The 20986-nt window shown below is 32.5% G+C and overlaps 1 protein-coding gene across 8 annotated transcripts in view; it reads left to right on the top strand.

The window, feature by feature from the left end:
- The window catches only part of NOVA1 (NOVA alternative splicing regulator 1), a 151318-nt gene that overhangs the window by 46692 nt on the left and 83640 nt on the right, over positions 1 to 20986 (top strand). For 2 of the 8 annotated variants that reach the window (XM_058738705.1, XM_058738706.1), the window contains one exon: positions 2938 to 3039. The exons of the other annotated variants lie outside the window; for them this stretch is intronic. The gene's annotated coding sequence lies outside the window, so the exon portion shown is untranslated. The remainder of the gene's footprint in view (positions 1 to 2937; positions 3040 to 20986) is intronic. 8 annotated transcript variants of the gene reach the window in all.

Raw genomic sequence — 20986 nt, 5'->3', positions numbered from 1 at the left:
TTTTATAGATTTTTTAAAATCCTAATTATATATTCCCAGTGTTCTCATCCCAGTTGAACCATCCACACCTCTAGTTGGTCTTCCATGCTGCTGCTAGAGTGATTTTTGTTAAATGCTTCTCAAGTTGCCACCCTTTGGAATAAAATATTTTAAAATTCCTGAGCCTAATTGGACCTGTGGCTGTTGTCCTTCTCACTGACCTGTGCAGGTACTCTATGTTCTACTAATATCCTTTTCATTGCAGTATTCTGAATGCTTTCATATGCTTCTTTCTTACTCCTATACCTTTATGTAAAGGCTTTCCCCTTTTTATCTTACTGCTAGATATTTTATTAGTGTGTGAATACATAAACGTAACTCCTATCATGAGAAGGCTCTGGAAAAAGTTCTTTACATTTGAAGTGGTTGGGAGCCAAGTGTGTGTGTGTGTGTGTGTGTGTTTGTGTGTGTGTGTGTGTGTGTGTGTGTGTGTGTGTGTATATATATATATATATATATATATATATATATATATATGCAAACCTTTCATTTTCTTCGCTGGGTACCTTTAATACATGGTGAGAGTTCATTTGTCATTTTTGATGAGTATTTAAAAAGTTGCTACAGTCTTGAAGAGCACCATAAACACTCTTTTGTAATGTTCTTTGTAATGTGGAATTTATTTCAAAGGTATGGCTAATCTACAGATGTTGTAACTCACAGATTCTTTTTAAAGGCTGTGCATGTATGAATGTATATTGAATCATTACCTTCAGCAAGACAAACTGAAAGGAATAGGGAAAATAATTTACAAAATTAAGAGTATTGCTTGTAGTATAACCTTTTCAGAAAATATGGTCCCTTGATCGGTTCTTCAAATTTAGATTTTTTTTGTTTGTATATTATTATGTGTGTGAATTAAAGGAGGGACTGATAAAGGAAATGAAATTATTTTATATAGGCAATTGAAACTCTAAATATTTTCCATATCTGAGCCTGTTCAAAATAAGTACAGTGTCATAGAAGGGATCAGTGTGGCCTTTTGGGAAATGTAGACTATAGAGAGTACATAGCAGTGTCTCAAAACTTGTATGTAGCAACTTTGCATCTAAAATAGTATAGAAATGTATAGTTTGCGACGTTGGTCTCTTTCAGAAGATACAGCTAAATAAAAGTAGAAAAGACTTAGCTAAATAAAACTAATAAGAAGTTATGTAGCAATAAACAAAGATGAGACCCTATAAGGAAGTTCTGGTTGTTTGATATAGCTTTTTTGAACAATTATTGCTATTACTGATAATTTTAGGTCAGGTATTGTACCATGTGTTTATGTGAATTATTTCATTTGGTTGTTGGAACATCCCTGTGTCTGTTTTTCAGTAAAAAAAAAAAAAAAAAAAAGGAACAGCTGTTCAGAGTTAGACATTTAATTTAAGTGATTACTTCCACCTACTCAATTGGGTATCTTCAAACCACTTATCAGTAGTTCCTTAAATTTTGGAGGGGGAGTCACAGAACCTTTTGAGAACCTCACAAAAGCTTACGGCCTGTTCGCCCTAGACAAATGTGCTTGTGGTCCCCTATAATAGGTCTTTATTTTTAGCATGCAATTTTGCAGAATTTCTAGATTACCTAAGTCACATACATGGACCCCACAATGGAATCTCTGATCTGTGTCTTCTTTTAATAAACAAACTGATAAACTCTGTATTTTTTTCTTCCTCTACTACCTTTTAGCACTTTAGGAAGGTAATATTTGTTTGCACTATGCCTTATTCTAGAAAGAATTTGAAGAAGCTGAAAGGAAATTATCAACTATCTCTAACTCTACTAGGTATATACCAAAATAAATACATAAATGCTGTTATGGCAAGTGAGATTCAGAAGTTTGATGGATGGGACACTTTTTAATGATCACATTTGTTGGACTTTGCTTCAGAGCACCCTCATTCTGTTTCATGACTGTATGTGCGTATTTTGAAGTAATGTGAACTGTTACTTCTTCAGGGTAAACAGAGTAGCTCTGCCTAGAGATAAAAAATTAGAAAGGTAGTGCCTTCCAGCTTCATGATTGATTTGGTGATATTTCTCAGAGAATAATCTTTTCTTGATATTGTAATTCCATCAAATATAAATTACATAGAAAGGGTGTTGTAGTAAAAGTAGGATGGTAATAGTTTTCCTTATTAATGAACTAAAGTTATTGTACACTTAGTTAACTCATTGATATGTGGGCTAAGGATGAAGACTGTATTTAGATTATAACTCTTTGAGACTTTGGAGAAGAAAAGTTGTTATTTTACATGAGATCACTTTTAAAGGTCCATTATATGAAAAATAATTTAACCATTGGTAATTGTTGAGGACTAGTTATTTCACAACATGGGTTTTTAAATATAAAGTAATTTAGAATTTCAGAATGGGTTTCCTTACTTTTAAATATATTTTCATGTCACTGATGCTTCAATTCTGATATCTCACCTCTTTTGTTTTTCTCCCCTTGAATTGTCATCTAAAGTAAAAGCATTAAATTAGCTAAACATAATGAAGTATCTTACTGTATATATTTGCTTGGTTTTAGGTAAATTACTATATAAAAGTAATGTTATAAAACTGTATACAGTGTTTGGGTTTAATTTTTCTACGTATGTGTTTTAACATTGACTTACAGTTATGTTGTATGAATAATTGTATTTCTACTTTTTCCTTCAATCATTCTTAACATCGAATTTTTAAATGAACAGTAGCCCATCTGTGTAGGGCTCTTGTGACTGAATGATGTATTTTGTTTTGCTGTGGCACAGTTTTTAGACAGCCACTTTTGTTGTTAAATATTTTCATTTTCTATAGTACTTTTCATCCCTGTATATATGTACAGGAGTCACTTCACCCACCACCGAATTGCAGCCACTTCTGAGGTGGAACGCAGCAACTGTTTAACAGCGCACTTTCCCCTAGGTGCTGACAGCTGCAGAAGAAATTGTACATGGTCCTGTACAGAAGGTATTTCTCCACTGTGCCATCTGCAGAGTGAAACTGACTAGGAGTACTACATAGACTGTAAGTTTCTTGTGTACCCGTCCTAGACTGGAAAACCCAATAAGAGAGAATAACAAATAACTGGGAAGCATCATTTAAAAATGTATTGAGGTCAGTTAAACTTAGTGCTGCTCTCCCTGGCTCTAAATTTTATTTTAACGTCATCTAATTTGTGATTGGTACTGAATTGAATAACAAACAAATAGATGCACTCCTTGGCAATTATTTTATTCTAAAAGCATATGAAACTAAAGTGCTTTCATAAATACTTCACTTTTAATGAAGCTTAAAAGAATCAATTTGTTTTTAAATATTTTCAAATAACCAAACCAATATTATATAAGATCTTAGAACTGTATTCTTAAAGTAGCAAATCAACTTAAAATTCAACAGGAACATCCTAATTAGCTTTCCTTATAGTGTTTTATGTTTTAGTTGTAATACTTTCATTCTTGTGGTGAAAGCTTTGCAACAAAGCCAGTTTATAATGAACCTAGTTTTGATTTTTTGCTTTAGAAGCTTTGAGTTTGATTTTTTTTTTTTTTTTTAGTGTATTGAAACAAAGCTTGGGAGAGAAGAAACAGTAAATATTTGAAATTTCACTTAATGTATTTTAGTCTTTCTCTTCCATTTCATTATTTAATGATTTTCTTTTTCCTTTTGTAAAAGCTGTTTACCAGAGTGCTATCTTTAATAATAGTTTGGTATGTTCATGCCTTATAGGATAGGAAAATAACATTAGAAGCTCCTGTGTCTATTGTTAAACAATATGATATGGATTCTTATCTTTCATTGTTTTGCAAAATTTCTAGTCAATAATATGACTTACTATCTATTTTTGTGTGTGTGTGCACCTGTAGACATTTCTCTGGTGAGAAATTAGGATCTCTTAGTCTTCACAGAATCTTAATTTTATGAAATATAGTGTCATTTGTTTTAGGTAACTTTAACTTACATCATAATTTAAATGATGTTTGTGTACATCTCTATGCCTATAGATTCTCAATGAAAGCAGATAAAAGCCTCTCTGGGCCACAGTTTACTTACTTGTAAAATGAGGTGGGTGGAAGAAATTATTTCTACAGACCCTTTATTTACGTGTTTTCTGTTTAACTCAGGGGTAGAATTCTATGTATATAGAATGTACCTTACATTGTGTAACCAAGATACTTTGGTGCAAGTGACTTTGTTCTAGTTAGAATATTATTTGTGTTAATTAAATGCCGAGTGATGGTATTTTAGAGTCAAAAGAAGAGGTCTGATTTCCTACAAAGATTTTTAACTGTCTCTAATTGTTAGTGGAATTACCTCGCTGTTTTGAAATAAACTTTTTTGAGAATAAATAAAATTCTCAACAACCTGTTCATCATAGAGGCATCTGGTAAATTTTTTAAAAACTAAGCTTTACATTCACAGTGGAATGCAGTTAAATATTACCAAAAACTAACTTTTTAATGAGATTTTCCCTCTTACTTAGACTTAATACTTCTTTCAGCAGTCAAAGCACTAAAGAAGTAAACATTCATATTTTAAAGAATATAGTTTAGACATAATATAATGTACTTATGTATCTTTAGCAAGAAGGTATTTTATCAGTATATGTAATATTTGATTTGCTAGAATTGGTTCTTTTGAATTTTCTACAAACAGTGTAATTGTAAGTATTGCTTCATCTCATTTATCTTAATAACTGAAGTTAATATATTTGACAGAATAGACCATATGCTTTATATACTGTTTTGGTGAAAAGTGCAAACTATACCTGTTGTGCATATCTGAGTATATAATTTTCAATTATACAGAGTTGTTATATATTAGACCTTCTGTGGATGATGTAAGTTTAGCAACTTAATAGACTCAGTTTTTAGCCAAATGAATCTTATACTTTAAAATACTTCAACGTATGTTATTTGGAAAAGGGAATTAGATGGAAACTTTCATTTTTTTTTAATATACTTATGTATTCTATGAATTTTATGAACATGTACTACTTGTATAATCAAAAATAAAGGAAAATATTGGTATTTCAGTTAAAATGTATATTTGGAACATTTGTTTAGTTTATTTAGAAATCACCTTCATTGCGTAAAGTATCTTATAGATACTTATTATCTCTGTTTGAATGTTTGTTTCTCAAAGGGAGGGGTTTTCATATTATTCTGCAGGACCAGCATTGTGGTTGGGCTTATTATATAATTTATATTCATATAATAGTTTTTGAATTCAGAAGTAAATACTAGATCAAGATTAACTAAATCTTAAAGAAACCTGTATTTTTTCCATCTTCCCCCATTATAATCTTCTGTTTGAAATAGAAAAATGAGAGAAGTATGTAGATAAAATGAATTTTTAATACTTAATAATATGTACTTAGACTTATGGCAATAATGTTCTCTGACAACATATAGCTTTCAGTTGGAAGCTTTAAAAAGACATACAGCACCAGCTGAAGAAATAGTGAAATTGATGAGAAAATAAAATGCAAGGAAATGTACTTTTGGTGTAGATTTTACTTAATTTAAACTAATTTTAAAGAACATTTTCATATAGAGTTTCAATCCATATTTTAAAATTCTCATATGCTCTCCTCAGTTTTACAAAATAACATCCTTTGTCTTTTCAATTAAAGGCATATTTTTATATTCATCCCAGATGTCTAAAAAACTATTTGTCTCATCAAATTTGTTTGAGCAGAATCTTGTCATGTAATAGGAAAATGAAACACTTTCAGATGTTTCATTGTGAATAATGAGGAAATGATTTTGTAATTTCACATTAGGTGGACAGTTCTTTTTATACTAAATGGTTAATATTTGAGTTTATTTAATAAACTTTAGTATTCAGACATTATCTTCTGTCATCCGAAATACAATTTATATCCATTGAATAATATTTGCAGTTTGAATTTATATAGAAACAAATGTGAGGAATTTTTTTTTTCAAAGAACCTCACACCAGTTATATGAAGTTAAAATACTCATATAATTACCTCAGTCTTTGATATTCATGTGTTACGTATCAGTTAAGTCCAGCCACTTTTTATGAATTTTGCAGATATTTCTCATGTACATTTAATTAGTTGAAAAATTTAAAAGTCTAAATTTGTATAAAGAACTATGCCGCAAATCTCTTTAATAGTAAGTTAACATACCTTTATTACCTAAAATTTGCTTAATCCCTGAAATTTCTATATGTCATAGGTAAAATTTGCTTAATCCCTGAAATTTCTATATGTCATAGGTAAAGTGTTTTACATAGGTAAAAGTGTTTGTGTGTGTGTGTGTGTGTGTGTGTGTGTGTGTGTGTGTACACGCGTTCAAGTGCACGCATGTGATATACTTTATGAAGCATGGCCTGGAATCCTGACTGCCACTTTGTAGCTATTTAAATAAAGTATAAATTGTTTAATAACTGTAAGTTTTTTTTTTAATCCGTTAATAGGAAATCATTACACCTACCTCACAGGGTTGTTGTGAGGAAAAACAGTAAAACATATGTGAAAGTGCTTTGCATATGCTGGATAGGCAGTATATAAAAAATGAGTGTTAGTAGAACTTCAGTGGACCTCATTTTTATCTTATGATAAAATCTATATTCTGTGCATGTGATCTGACTCCCTCTTTATGTCCTCAACCTCATTTCTTTCCTTGCAGACTGCATATATTGATTAATTGATGCCAAGTGCTTTGCAGTTCTTAGAATATGTCATGCCTTCTTTGGGTCTTTGTGTGCTTGCAACATTCTTTCCAACTACTCACACACCCCTTTTCCCCAGACCGCTATCATCTGTGTAACTCAACCTCATTCTTCAGGTCTTCCTTTACAGATTTCTCCTTAACTAAGATATTTCCTACTCATCCTTAACCTCTTATACTCCTGTTAGATGACCCTTGTATATATATGGTCCTCTGGGCTTTGCTTGTTCCTATGCTAGCAGTTAGCTCATGTATTATTACTGCCTTTGTGCTTGTCTGTTTCCTCTGTAAACTCGTTGAGAGTGGAGTCTGCCTTTAACTTCTTTAACTCAGTACTTAAGAGTTTCTGCAACTCAGGAAACAGTGAGCATTTTATAAATAGATGTAAGTTCTCCCTAAACAAATTCATAACACATGATTCATACTCCTTAAAAAAATGTTTAATTCTGTATTTATAGGATAGATTTTAAGCTCCATAATAAACAGATCAAAATTACGGCATTTTTATAATTGACTACTTTACTCACCATTTGTCACTCTTAATGGATTTATTAAGAGGTGAACTCACCAGGGTGCAAGTGGAAAGTTACTTTATTCTTTCCTGTCATGGCACCTGAAATCCCACCTTGAATATTTTCTTTTCTGCTTCTTGATACATGCTTTTCAAGTGTCCATCTCTTCTCTGCTCTTGTTCTTCCTCTTGCTCTTTTCTTTCTCTTGTTCTTTTCATTCTCTCTTCAATACTTTCTTTGCTTACTCCCTGGCATTTGAAAATATACTAACTTTTCAGATAACTTTTTTTTTAAAAAGAAGGCTATGAAATTAAAATTCCAAATTCTCATGCAATGTGAAAATTTTCGCTTATGTCAGCTTTGTTTAAAGAAGGCTTGGGGTGCCAGGGTCAGTTGGTTTAGCTTTTGACTCTTGATTTCTGCTTGGGTCATGATCTCACAGTCATGAGATAGAGACCTGCATTGGGCTCTGTGCTGACCATGGAGCCTGCTTGGGATTCTCTCTGCCTCTCTGTTTGCCCTTCCCCCATTCATGTTCTCTTTAACACACTCACTCTCTGTCAAAATAAATAAGCATTTAAAAGAATTTTTAAAGATTAAAAAGGAATAAAGAAGGCCTACAAACCTGAGTAGAGACATGTCAACTAGTGGACATTTGTATTAATTTCATTTTGCCTTAGTTTTTCTCCCAGCTTCTCATGCTGCTCCTGGTGGGTCTTCCAAAATTTAATGTTAGAAATGAAGAACTAATTGGCAATAAAGGCATGTTGGAAGTTTAACTTTTTTGCTTTCCTGGATTTATCAGACTCCCACTGTTGGGGGGACACCCCAGTTGTAATTCCTTGATACAGTTGAGACTTCCTTTGTCGGTCTTCTTTTGACTACTATCCTTAGTTTCTGACTTTCTAGTCTATGTTGAACCTCTTTCTTCTGGGGTTATCTTGTTCCCTTTGCAGTCCTCTGTGTAGAATTCCTTTAAAAATGGCTCAACGCCAATTCCTTTCCCAGGAGTCCTTGGAAAATGTCCCATTGGAAAATGTAATTCTTTACTTCAAACTCTCAAATTGGCTATTTCTAAGGTAGTAGCCCCAGACTAAGGGCATCTTAACCTCTTGCCTTTAGATGTTTTTAGGCCTAGGTCCAGTTCCTGTATCATTCGTTTAATGCCCTGTATCCTAAGGGACATAGGCCAAACTATGAGTGGGTCGCTGTTCTATTTCTTCCTCAAACAATGTAAGCTCCTCTCCTCCAGTATATACTTATATTTTTTATATGAGTGATGGATTAAACAATGCCTGAGCAATTTTTGGCCACATTTTTCCAAATGTTGCATAGATGAGCTGTTACCTCAGGTATAGTACTTAGAACCTTTTGTTGTCAGCTTTGGTTCCAATCTGAAACTGAGAAAACAAGAAAATGGCCATAATGGTCAGCTTGCATTTCTAGAAATTTCTGTGAACATTCATCCATTTCTATATTTCTGTGCCTTGTGTTAGGTTATACTGTGAGTTTGTAATGTCCTTCCTACTTTTTCCTCCTGGTGGAATCCTTCCCAGTCTTTGATGACCAATTTAGGGGAAATCTCTGTTGGTGCCTGCAGTTAGAATAACTTCTGTCTACTGTGTTCTCACAAATACTTTGTGTGAAGTGTTATTGTATTACTTATAAATTTGTCTGACTAGATTGAGAGCATTTTTTAGATAGCCACTGACTTATTGGTGAACCCCTTGCCACTTGGTCTCTATTATGTGTTTCATATATTATTTGGTAAATTAATCTCTTCTGAACACTGAGATTAAACTTTGTAAAATTATTGTTAAGTAATTAATATTTATATTCTTATTTATTTGTGTCCATATTTCAAAAAATATTTGAGGCGGTAAGGATTATATTTTATGCCTTTGATTTTTGTCTCCCAGTGTTATTGCTCTTTATCTGTTCTTAGGCACATTCATTCTTTCAGTTCTGGTTTTCATTCAGTTTTCTCCATTTCTCCCTGCATTCCTAATATTTCTTCCTTGTTTTGTTTTTCTTCCTTATTTTATTCCAGTTTTCCAATTGACGGATTTAACTATGAGAAGTAAAGATAACCAGGTATTCCAAGCAGGTTCAGGCTGAAAGTTTAAAAAAAAAAAAAGTAAATATGACAGATCTCCAGACTAGTTGAATTTCAAGCAGTATAGATGCCAGAAATTGTAATTTATGTGATTATTTGTCTGCAGTCATATTGCTTATACCAATAGATTTTTGTGTGTTTTCATAAGAAGGAATAAACTATAAAAGATGGCCAAGTGATTGATTTTCAATTTTAGATATCAAGAAACACTGTTTATTTCTATTCATTATCCCACTTTCTAATCACTACAGTTATTCAAATATCTATTTACCTTGCAAAATTAGTAAAATTAATTATTGAATTTTTTACTTAGTTTAAGGTGAATATTACTCTATGATTAAAGTTTGATATTAAGAAGAACAAAATTCCATTTTTCTAAGTTTTTGTGAACATATTGACAAAGCTAAAATCCAGGAGAGTTTTTAGGAAACATCTCGTATGGATCAGTTATCAAATAGGAAAATTAATGCTAAAATATATAGTTTTTCTAACTATACCATCTGAAATGTACTTCTCTTTTAAATATTCATTATTCTGTTTTCTTTTCCTTTTAATGGCTATTTCTGGTTTTCAGGTGTGGTTTTGTATAGGACTTTAAGAAACCCTCTTTTGGTGGGTCAAGTAAAATGTTAAAAAAGTAAATATTATAAACATTAAAATTCATCAAAACCTAGTTCTTTATTTTATATGTAAGCCTATGTAATGTCCTAGGCAAAATACCTTACTTATATTATAGATATACATGCACATAATAAGGAAATTGGCCATTAATTGATATTTCTTTTTTATGCTTGTTTCTGAAATGCTAGCCCCACGTTTTCCCCTTTGCTGCAGGCTATGACAGATTCAGCATGTCTGAAACCAAAGTAGATATTTAGTTCTCTATTCTCATTCTGCCTTCCAAGTCAATCATTCTTGCTTATGACTTCAGTATATACCTTGCGACCGAGAGTCACAATAATACCATTCTCTCCTCTCCTTTGACTTGAATGTCATCCTATTTATTTTCACATCTTAATTATTTTGCTTTTGAGATGTATCTTGAATCAGTAAGCTCCATTCTATATCCATTGATAAACTATAGCTCATTATTTTATCACTTGCCAAGATTCATGTACTAGATTTGTCTTTCTGTTTATATTACATTTTTCTTGAGGATGGGAACCACATTATATTCACCTTGGTACTTTCCATGGAGAATAGTCTCAGTAAATCCTTTCTAAGCTTACTCAGCTAATTGTGAAGTTGATTCTTTGTATTGAAGCCTTAAAAATATTGAATGGGTTGCTAAAACACAGACCAGTGCCACAGTTAAAATGAATCACGCATTGTTCCAACTTGATGATAGTCCTATTAGTGTTAACACTACCAGAAAAGTGCTTTAAGTGAATTCTGAATAATCTCTTAAGAACCCTTGGCTTTGTACTAATTATATTAAAACAGATTTTCTTGCCAATATGCTAGTATATATGCTGGTGTGTAGGCTCTTGCTATAACTATCCCATTAAAAAAATACATACAGTTATATGCCACCTTGAAAATGTAGCAGAAGTCTTGGTTACTTCTCTTTTTATATTAGTCGCTTTCTAGATCTTTCAGAGATAAATAATACAAATGGGAAGCGAGCTTCTTTGGAAGTCTTGGAAAAGTCTTCACCCCAACTACCAGTCCCACTGTGGATCTCGATTTATCCTAGTAAGGGGTTACAGTGGCCTCCTAAGAGGAGTAACTTTACTACAGCCTATATTAGTGCTTCCTGTGCTGGAACTTACATAAAACTTATTTTCCCTTTTGCTTCTTCTCATTGTAATCTTTGAAAATAATCACTGGTTTCTGGTAATTTACATTATGACGATGCTCTCATTTCAGACTTGATAAAAGATGAATATGTGCTTTTCTGATCTTTTAGAGTGTTTTGTAAAATTATTTGAATGAGTGTTAGTATTTATAGAGAAATAAGATGACCTTTTACATGTTTTTGAAAAATATTATTTTCAGTTTATAATTTTATTTTGATCAGTATGGTCTGATATTTTCTTTATTCCTCTCCTGTTTCTTTTAATATGTACTTAGTATGTATACATCTTTATCCAGATCTTTCATTATACACATACAAATGTGTACATAAGAACTTTTAATTTTGTAGTCATCTTTCTATATTCTCATATCTCAGTTATTTCTTTGAAATGATAAGTTTTCAAATTAGTTTAATTTTGTTTTTGCTATATAAAAATACATTTTGAAACCTGTATAGGTTTTTTTATCTATTTTCCAGATTTATATAAACTTAACCATATGTTGCTTTTATACCCTAGACATTATATGATATTTATGCTTTACATGTCACTTAGTACATTAAATATAATTAACATTCTTTTGTATAATATTTAATTATTTTTACTCTTCCATTTATTCAATCAATTTTTAGTGATACAATGTTCTACGCACTGTCTTACATGGTGGGAATGCAGAAAGTCTTGGCTCTTACGGAGCTTTTATTCTTGTTGGTGAAGAGGGAGAGAAACATATAACACTAAATAAATAAGCGTAATTTTTTATGTTATTTATTTATTTATTTATTTATTTATTTATTTAAATGTTTATTTATTTTAGATAGAGACAGAGAGACAGAGCACGAGCAGTGGGGGAGGGGCAGAGAGAGAGGGAGATGCAGAATCCGAAGCAGGCTCCAGGCTCTGAGGTGTCAGCACATACCCTGACACGGGGCTAGAATTCATGAACCATGAGATTGTGACCTGAGCCAAAGTCCGATGTTTAACTGACTGAGCCACCCAGGTGCCCCTAAAAACACGTAATTTTAGATATGCATAAATACCATGAAGGAAAGGGGTACTTGGGTGGCTCAATCAGTTAAGCATCTAACTCTTTGTTTGGCCTCAGGTCATGATTTCATGGTTTATGAGTTCAAGCTCCGCATCTGGCTCTGTGTTGACAGCGTGAAGCCTGCTTGGGATTCTCTCTCTTTCTCTCTGCCCCTCCCCTGCTCACATGCACTCTCTCTCTCTCTAAATAAATAGATGAATAAATAAACAAACTTAAAAAAATATTATGAAGGAAATAAATGCATGTGATAAAAAAAAATATTGAGGAGGAGTATACTTTAGCTAGGATATCAAAAGGAAACCTCAAAGACAGGACATTTGAGTTGAGCTCTAAATGATTAGGAGGAAGAAAATCACATTCCGGTTGTCAGGAATAGCAAGGACAAAGTTTTTGTATATGAATGAGTTTGGCATGTTGAAAAACAGAAAGAAATGTTGTGTGTTGAACGTTGTTAGAAGAGAGAGTGTGGCAGGAGGTGAGGTCTTTGAAATAATGCAGGCCAGATCAAATGGGTTAGGGTTAGAGGATGCAATTACAGTATAGTTACAATGTGAAGACATTGGGTATTTGAGTTTTATGATGATTAGCACTGAGGACATTACTCTTGCTGTGTGGAAGATAAACAGGGAAAAGGAGTGAGGGTCTAGGAGAGGTAATTATTAGGAAGTTCTTGCAGTAGTTCAAGAAGTTATGGTGTCTAGGATTAGAGTTTTTGGCAGTAGAAATAATGAGAGGTGATTTATTTTAGAGGAGCACTGATAGAATTTGTGAATGGATTAGAAAGGGTATTGTCAACAGTATCAGACATAAGTAAACATGAAGTAGTTCTTGAAAATATCATTCAATGGACTTGGACTTTTCTGTGGTAAAAATGTACCATAATTTATTTAAATTACACTCTATTTTTATTTTTTCCTTAGTATAAATAACATTAACCTTTCATCATTTTCTTACCTCACTGTCATTGTATATAAATAATGATTTGTGATGGCTTGCCAATTTGAATGGTAGAAAATTATATCTTTCTTACTCACTAGACTAAAATTTTAATGTGTATATTGACAGGTTGTAGTTTTTCAATTGTGAATTATTTATGGCCTTGTTTATTTTGAGATGTTATTTTCCTTATTGATTTGAAAGGCCACATTAGTTATAGAGAGCTAAACATCCCCAAATTATTTGGTCTTGAGATTTTTTTTTTATTCTTATATTAGTCTCCTCCATGCCCTTTATGTCCTAGACACTTCAGCTATTTCTAACCTCTTTCTTGCCTCATGGAATTGGCACTTGCGATTCTCCATTTTTTGGATCCCTCTTTAGCCAGTCTTCAATGGTGGGCTGTGTTTCAGCTCAAATATTACCTCCTTAGAAGAGCTGTTCCCAGCTTCCTACCATAAGATTCCTTCTCATGCCTTTCACATCCTGTCACGTTATTGCCTGTGTTCCCCACACCCCTACCCGCACCCCGCCCCCGCCAGGCTTTTAAAGTCATCCTGGCGCTTATCACAGTCTGGAGTTACTCATTGCTTACTTATTACTTGTTCTTTCCAATGAGAATGAAAGAACCATGAGGGTAGGTTTCTACTCTGAATTTGTTTACTCTTGGACCTCTCAGGCTAGAATATTGTTGGGCATTACCACACAATATATGTTATAGGGTGAATAATATAGGAATATTAGCTGTTTGTGCCATATGCTTGTGTTTTTCCCCTTTTGTCAATTGCCTTCATTCTGATTCCTGTACTTTTTACATGAAGAATTTTCTGTTTTCATAGAGTCAAATCCATGAAGTGTTTTTATATATTACCTTTTCATTACTTTTAGAAGGAAAAGAAAAACTTTCTCAACTGGAGATATTCCATTTTCCTGTATTCTAATTAAAATGTTTCTGAATATAAAGTTACTTATTTTCAAGAACTAGAGAAGTTATTGAAGGTAAAAATAGCTCTTATAAATATGTTTCTGTGCTTTCATCTAACCTTACTGCACATTTATTTATAAAATAGAGATTATACTGTATATAGAGCTTTTCATCTTTTTTTACTTAATATTGTACCTTGTGCATTATTTAGATGATATATATTCTTCATTCTTCACAAGTGTAGTTCTTTTAAGGTCTTAAAAAGATTAAGGTTTGCAGAATATTCCATCTTAGGTATTTGTTATAATATATTTAGTCTCTTATTACATACTTGTTTCAGTCTTTTTTGCTATAAATAACAGTGCATAGTACTGTATTTAAGTTTTTGTGTTCACTTATGATTATTCTCTTATAAATTACAAAGCATAGAATAATGGATTTACTGAGTCATAGGAGACATGCAGTATTATAAAATGTTTATAGATTCAGTGCCAAACTATACTTCAAAAGTTTTTTTTATATACTTCAGAAAGATTTAAGTAAGTTTACACTCCTAGTAGTAGTAGTAGTGGTGGTGGTGGTGGTGGTGTGTGTCTGTGTGTGTTTCTCAACAGATTTTCTGATTCCCAATAATTATGTGCATTTAAAATCTTGGCCCATTTCTCCCAATCTGCATCTCCCCCACCATCAAAAAATTATGTAAAACAATTATGGTGTTTTTCACCTACAAAATTAAGTATTTTTTATATAGTCAGCTCTATGATATTTTCCATTTTCCTTTCATGTCTGTGCTGAAAATAACTTTCTTCGTTCTGAGGTTAAATATATGCTTACTTATGGTTTGATCTAGTTTTTTACTTTGCAGTTCTCTAATTTATGTAGAATTTATTTTAAGATATTTCAGAAGAAAAGTTCTCACTGTATTTTCTCTAAGTAGTAATCCAGTTATGCTAGATGTATAATTTTTAAGTAATCACCATTTACTGTTTTCATGCTAAATTTTTATGTATTCCTGGGATTTGGGGAGAAGGGTTGTTTATTCTGGGTCTTTTGTTGTACTAATTTGATGTTATTCATTATTGTTTCATAGTATCTTTTTGTTTTGAGTTATCCACTGCGGTAATAATTCCCTAATTTTATTATCCTTTATCTTAACAACTGTTCTAGTATATTATTCCATTTCTTTTTCCTAATGAATTTAGAATAATTTTGCCAAATATCCTTTCCAAATAAGGTATTCCTGTTTTTTATGTTAGTGAAATTATGTTAAAACTGTTGACTTGTTTGTATAAGATATTCTTAGAGGATTTCAGATATGAGCTGAGATTACTTTTTCTTTTCTGTGTCAGGAGAGCTTTTTCTATATAGATGTCCAACACATTTCATTTAAGATCATTCTTAGTTGTTTATTTAATTTAAAGTCATTCCTATTTCCTCCTTTAAATTTTTTTTTTTTAATTTATGTATTGAACTGGTTTTTGTAGGTCTTTAGTGTGTTAGTTTTCTGTGGTCACTAGACAATTACCACAAATTTTGTGTCTTAAAACAGCACAAGATTTGTTCTCTTCAGTTATGGTTGCCAAAAGCCCAAAATTATTGGACTAAAGTAAAGTGTTGATAGGGCTGTTTCCTTTGGAGGCCATAAGGGAGAATCACTTTCCTTCCCTGTTGTGGTTTCTGGAGGCTGCCTGTTTTCCTTGACTTATGACCCTTCCTTGAATCACTACAAGGTCTTGCTTCTGTCATCACATGTACTTCCTCCTTTGACCTTCTTGTCTCCCTCTTATAAGAATCCTTTTGATTATGTTCAGGGCCCATTTGGACAATCTAGAATAATCTCACCATCTGAAGATCTTTAATTGAATTACATCTGCAAGTTCCCTTTTCTGTATAAGAGAACATTCACAGGTTCTAGGAATTAAGATATGGATATTTGAGAGGCCATTATTTAGCCTGTCACATATGGGAAAATTTTTAAATTTTGATACTATTTTAAATTTCTATTTTATTAACTTTTACATTAAGTATGATTGCATTTACTTCATTTTCTAAACAGTCATGAAATCATAAGTGATGGTAACTTTTTCTGTAGCTTACAGTAGTAACTTTATGCGTTTGATTCTATTTCTGTCTTATTGCTGCTTTCAATTTTTAATGCAAATGTCCAAGATATTTTCTTCTTAATTATTATATTTACTGTTAGTTTAGAATAGGTATTTTTTTAATTACAGAAAAGTAATTTGTTCATTATCTTCCTGTTCCCTGCTTTTTTGACATATTTGTGTTATAGTTATATACAACCAAATATTAACCCACACTTGCATTTCTGGATTAAACTGTATTTGACTATAGTATATCAGTTTTTCAGTACAGTACTGGATTAATTTACCAGTACTTTATAAAGATTTTTTAAATGTTCATATTAATAAACGTGATTCATTTATGTGTGGTTGGCTTAATGTATGACTTGCTTTTCCATTTGGAATATCAGGGTTATGCTAATTAATAAAATGAATTTACAGGTATGTTTTTCTCTATAGACTGGAATAATTTTTATAGCATTAAATTGTTTGAAGTTTCAAGTTTGAAAATCATTTAGTTTGAAAGATCACATAAAACAATTTGAGCTCAGAGCTCATTTGAATATGTTTTTGACAGACTTTTTCATTTCTTTGGTTATTTAATTTTTGTTTGAGTAAATTTTGAAAATTTACATTGCTCCTAGTGAGTAGTCCATTCTACCAAGATTTTAAAGGAATATTTGTCATTCTTACTATATGTTAAGCATCGTTCCAGGTTCTGTACATGCAAAAATAAAGAATAAGGCATTCTTTTTTTATTTTTATTTTTTTTTAACATTTATTTATTTTTGAGACAGAGAGAGACAGAGCATGAACAGGGGAGGGGCAGAGAGAGAGGGAGACACAGAATCTGAAACAGGCTCCAGGCTCTGAGCTGTCAGCACAGAGCCTGACGCGGGGCTCGAACTCACGGACCGTGAGATCATGACCTGAGCCGAAGTCGGACGCTTAACCGACCAAGCCACCCAGGCGCCCCTAGGTATTCTTTTTTTTAAAAAAAATGTTTATTAGAGAGAGAGAGAGAGAGACAAAACATGAATGGGGGAGGGGCAGAGAGAGAGGGAGACACAGACCCTGAAGCAGGCTCCAGGCTCTGAGCTGTAAGCACAGAGCCCAACACGGCACTAGAACTCATGAACTGTGAGATCATGACCTGAGCAGAAGTTGGATGCTTAACCAACTGAGTCACCCAGGCACCCCAAGAATATCGGATTCTTAATCTCAGAAAGCATACAGTAATGAGAAGAAATTTAATTTTGTTGGGAAAATGACATAGGAAATAGAAAAGAAAAAATTAACACTTAAACAGATCTTCTGATAAGGATTTCATTATGAATGGAGTTAGCAGGAACCAAGGCCACAAATAGTTGAATACAGGAAGGATTGAGAGAATTGCAAATAGACCATTACAACTGGAATTTAGGTCTGGCCAGGAAGGAATTGTGGATAGGAATTAGAAGCTATGTATATTTTTTCTTATATATATATATTTTTTCTATTTTCTTTTTTTTCTTTTTCCTATAGATATTGATAGTCTGTTCATAATGTTAATTCTGGGATTTTCATCAATAGATTGATATTTTTAATTTCTTTTAACGTTTATTTATTTTTGAGACAGAGACAGAGCATGAATGGGGAAGGGTCAGAGAGAGGGAGACACAGAATCTAAAACAAGCTCCAGACTCTGAGCTGTCAGCACAGAGCCCGACGCGGGGCTTGGACTCATGGACCGTGAGATCACGACCTGGGCTGAAGTCGGATGCTTAACTGACTGAGCCACCCAGGCGCCCCAACATACTGATATTTTTAAAAGATTATTCCACTGGCAACATGGAGGACTCTACTGAAGCCAGTGGGATGCAACCAGTGGGTTGCAAACAGGTTAGCCATAGCATTACCACAAAATAACCATAAGTGCCTCCTGAAATAGGAATGTAAGTAGAGATGGAAAGGAAGGAAAGAATATAAATGAAAACATGCTAATAGAATAGAATCACCAAAGACTTTTTACTGATTGCATACAGTAGATGAGAGTTAAGACAGCATCCAACTTTGTTCAAATGTATTTGGAGTTGAACAAAATATTTGCCGCATCTTTATTTCAGAAAGTGTGGTTCTGATTTCATTTGAAAGGCTTCTTATATTGTTGATAGGCTATCTAAAGTGTGAAAAGTTGGAGTAGGAAAATCAATATCTGAATCATACATATTTTGTTAGAAACCAAGGTTATCTACTTAAACAGTAGTTTGTATATAATAGCCAGCATAAAAGAAATAGACATCCTAATAAGATTTCTGAACCGTATGGCATGAAAGGTGATCTAAAAAAAAAAAAATCATGTTTTATTTAGTAATATTTTTTGTAAATATTTATCTAGAAAATTGAAATAATTCTATAATGAGTGAGTTTGAACATAATATTAAAATCTGTTTGAAGTAATTTCTCAGCAAATGTATGTAGATACATGATATATGGATATCAAAAAGAAATACCTGCTACCTCAAAGGGTATGAAAGCCTTAAAAACATGTTGTATGAGGATGATTTCAAAGTCTCTGCGTATGTGCCTTATATATATAACATAGGTCGATGTAACTACCACCCCAGTCATGATGGAGATGGTATATTTCCACCATGCCAAAAATTTCATTGTGCCCTTTGCCAGACCATCCTCCTCTTCCCAAGTCGCCTAAGCCCGTCTCGCACCTACATCCCTTCCTGTCAGTGGCAATCACTTATCTGTTTTCTCTCACTATAGATTTATTTGACATTTCTAGAGTTTTAATGTAAATGGAATCTTATGTAGCCTTGTGCCTGCTTTTGTTTTGCATAATGTTTTTGAAGTTCATCCCTCTTTTTGCACGTGTAAATAATTTATTCCTGTTTCTTGTTGAGGAGTAGTCACTGGTTGAATATGTAGCTTTTTTTTTTTTCATTCACCTATTGACAGACATTTAAGTTGCTTTCATTTTTTGACTATTAGGAATAAAATGGCTATGAACAGTTGAGTTCACATCTTTGTGCACACAAATGTTTTCATTTATCTTGAGTAAATACTTAGGAATAGAATAACTAGATCGTATGGAATATTAAACTTCATAAGAAATTGCCAGTATTCTAAAGAGGTTGTGCTATTTTACATTCCTACCACCAGTCAATATATGAGCATTTCAGATGGTTCATATGCTCACCAGTACTTGGTAGTGTTAGTCTTTTAAAATGTTTGCAATTATAAATTGTATCTATCTGTATCACATTGTGGTTTTAATTTGCACTTCCCTAATAGGTTTTCTTGTGCTCATTGACCATTGCTATATTTTCTTTTGTCAACTATCTCTTCAATTTTTTTGCCCATATTTATTGGATTGGATTACTTTCTTCTTATTAAGTTACAGGAGTTTTTTTACATATTCTGGATACAAGTTCTTTGTCAAATATATGTGTTTTGAATATTCTTTTCCACATTATAGCTTGCCTTTTCATTTACTTATTTGTGCCCTTCAAGGAGCAGAAACTTAATTTTCATGAAGCTCAGTTTATAAATGTCTTTTATATTTCTTTTTGTATCTTAAGAATCTTTTGCAAACAGCAAGTTTTTTTCCTGTGTTTTCTCCTTGAAGTCTTGTCATTTAACTTAAAATGATCGATTTTGAGTTAATAGTTGACTATGGTATGAAATAAATTTGATTAATAAGCATATTTAATTAAGAGAAGTCTGAAAGGGTTATCTCCACACATTTGAATATAGAAAAAGGAATAGAAAGATTTTCTTTTGAAGTTAAAGATAGATGTGGGATTGGTTTGTGTAAGAAATACTCATCTAGCTTCTGTATCCTTCCAGCAAAGGCAGATGCTTCTGTCTTGGAGAATTTGTACATATAAATGCTTAATCTTGGTTCTTATCAGGTATAAAATATTCAATAAGGGTTTTTGGGTTTTGTTGCTATTGTTATGATATTCAGACTTGAAGTTTAGAGAAGTGATATTTAGATGAGGTAGGTCTGGATTCTAATATTTATTTACTTACACATAGTGCTCATATTTTTTTTTTGTTTTATGTTTATCCACTTCCCCCCCTCAACAGAGAGTTTAATTATTAATGGGTACCAATAAATATATACTCAGAATCATTTTAATCATCTCTTTTGATTGCACGGGTAATTCATGAATACTTTGAAAGTTCAAGTAATACTGATTTAGAATAAATAGTGCAAGTGCCTTATTACCTACTCCTTTGGTCTTCTCCCAGAGGTAACTGTTAAATATTTGATGTATATCTGTTCTGATTATTTTAAATGTATTGTTACTAACAAATTTCTATATATACATAGGTATACCCATTTGTAGGTTTTTTGTTTTTTGTTTTTTGTTTTTTTTTTTTTTTATATAAGCTTGAGACAAACATGTTATACTTGGTTTTTTTTCTCTTAACAGCATGACTGGTAAGTCTTTCCATGTTGATACCTTCACTCATTTATACTGTTTCATAGTATTTAACAGAATGAATATACCATAGTTTATATTTCTTTCAAGCATGCAGTACGCAGATAAGGGCAAGGCCAACACCAGACTACAAAATTGGCTGTAAACATAAAACAGCTGCTTTTAGATTCAGTTTATTACTAACATAGACAACAAAGGGAGGAGAAGCCAAAGATACTACATTCCCAGGTCCTTGTCTCACACAATGAAAGGACAACATAAAAACAAAAGATTTTGGATGACTGCAGTATGAGTAATGGAATATCCCATTACTGAGGAGCCAGTTCTAGACTGCAGCTAAATACTTTTTAGTCTGTAGCTATACCCTAAGGGGTTGAGAGTCGGGCAAGGTGAGGTAGGAAACCTTATAGCTAGCTC

This window comes from Neofelis nebulosa, chromosome 7 (assembly GCF_028018385.1).
Source record: "Neofelis nebulosa isolate mNeoNeb1 chromosome 7, mNeoNeb1.pri, whole genome shotgun sequence".
NCBI classification, from domain to species: domain Eukaryota; kingdom Metazoa; phylum Chordata; class Mammalia; order Carnivora; family Felidae; genus Neofelis; species Neofelis nebulosa.
The sequence above is the reverse complement of the archived record's forward strand: the minus strand, read 5'-3'. Positions and strand labels throughout refer to the sequence as shown.